Consider the following 2,053-nt stretch of genomic DNA (forward strand, 5'->3'; position numbering starts at 1 on the left):
GCGCCGCCCTCCTCCCCGCCCCGCCAGCCCGCCCTCCGGCGACAGCGACGAGGGTACCCGGTCTGCTTTCCTAATCCGCCCCAGGAAAAAACTAAGCAAAACTGGGTTAGAATTGGACAGTGGTCCCGTGCTCAGGGCCGTTCGGAGCTGCTCTGGGGGCACAAACCAGCAACAACCGTGGTGACTCCAGAGGGCACAAGTACCAGGAGAACAGGACAGCGGGGCGGGAAGGCGGAGCTGTTCATGCCGGAAAGGGCCTCCGTGCAAAGGGCGCTGTAAGCAGGCTGGATTTTGAGTGTTAACAAGGGATATGTTGGGTGGGGGAACTTCGAAGACAAAGGCCCGGAACAGGGGCAGATCCCAAGGGCCACTCCAGACCCAAGGCCACTCAGATCCCCAGGAGGGAGAAGGCAAAGGAGGGAGGGCGGAGTGCCCGGGACCATTGGCACTGTGGGCCGAAGATTCAAGTTCCAGGGCCGATGTCCCGGACTGGGGGACTCGATCTCAGGTTTGGGGCTGTGAGGGCAAGGGCCTTAGGAAGACGTCAAAACCAGAGAGGGCCCCACGACCCCAAGAAAGGACACGGGAAGGCTCCAGAGGGCACACAGGCAAGGCCCGGTGAGAAATGGAGGAGCCAGGCCCGCTGGGCAGGAGAGGGAGCTGCAGCAATCAGCTTAGGCTGTGGGAGCGCCATGGATATCTGTGCCCTTGGCACAACCTGTCTCCTGCCTCTCACAGCCCACGCCACCCACACCAGGCCCTGTGGGAGCCCAGCCCCATCTGGCTGTGTCACCATCTCCTGGCCCAGGCTGGCACAGGGCTGCACTGGATGTGCTGTAGCGTGAAGCTATTTCCAAAACTCCTGGAGTCCTGTCTGTCTTCTGTGCAGGCTGCTGCCTGCCTGAGTCTGCATGGTGACCTCTGGTGACCTCCCAGGTGCCTTCAGAACCCAAGCCCTGTGCCCTCTGTGGCCCGGTGTGTTTCTGACAACTTCCACCTGGTTGCATGGGCTTGCTCCGGAGGTCTAGGTTCTACTTCCAGGAGGTTGGGGTGCCATCAAACTCAGGCTGCCAGTGCTCTGCCAGGCCCCTCTGACCTCTCAGGGGTCTCCATTGGGCCCTCTGGAGTCCTCTACGGAGTCCGCCAGCAGTGACACTAGCAAGCTTCCCCTGGATGTTTACTCCCTACAGCTATCAGCCCAATTTTACAGCAGGGGAAACTGAGTGTTTTTTTTTTTTTTTTTTTTTTTTTTTTTTCATTTTTGCAGGCTGGTGATTGGACTTGGCCTTTTGTCCCAAGCTACATCCCCGGGCCTTTTTTATTGTTTATTTTGAGACAGGGTCTTGATAAATTTCCCAGCTGTCCAGGCTGGGTTCAGAGTGCTAGGAATATAGGTGCACATCACCAGGGTACTTCCCCTGGTGCTAAGTGACCACTTCTCCCACGTAACCAGCAACCCCAGAATCCTTTGGCTGAGGGAACTTCGGTTTATGTGGCTGGAATCCTTTACAGCAACAGGCAGGGATGGAGCAGAAAGACTGAAAATCAGGTGTCACAGAGGCTCCCACGGGCGTTAGTCTCCAATCCGTCGTCTTCAAGGTCTGCTCTGCGGATCTGGCAGGGCTGTCCAGGGAGGAGCCCTAGGCCCGGCGCTTTCCCCTCAGTCTGTCCCCAAGGAGGAGGGCACTGGAGGAGGAGCAGAGGCGATCAATCCAGGCCTGTGACCCGGGGGTGTGTGGGGATCTACAGAGTTCTCTCTCAAACTAAGAGACAAATGATAACTAGCCACAGGCATGCCAGCCTCAGGCAAGTCGGGGAGATAGGGGTCTGGCTTTATGCTCACGATTAGCACTCTCGAGACGTTCCTGGACGCGAGGACCCTGAGCCTCAGCACGCAGTGAGCGCTCCGCAGATGGTGGCCGTGGTCTTCTGGATGCCACACACAGGCGCGGGCCAAGCCCCTGTCCAGGCTGCCCCGACCCCTCCTCAACGGCCCTCTGGCGACCAAGCAGGAAGGAGGGGTCCGTCCAGCACCCCGGACAGCGCTCGGCTC

The sequence above is a fragment of the Fukomys damarensis genome, unplaced genomic scaffold (assembly GCF_012274545.1).
Source record: "Fukomys damarensis isolate Sample0158 unplaced genomic scaffold, DMR_v1.0_HiC HiC_scaffold_23, whole genome shotgun sequence".
NCBI classification, from domain to species: Eukaryota; Metazoa; Chordata; class Mammalia; order Rodentia; family Bathyergidae; genus Fukomys; species Fukomys damarensis.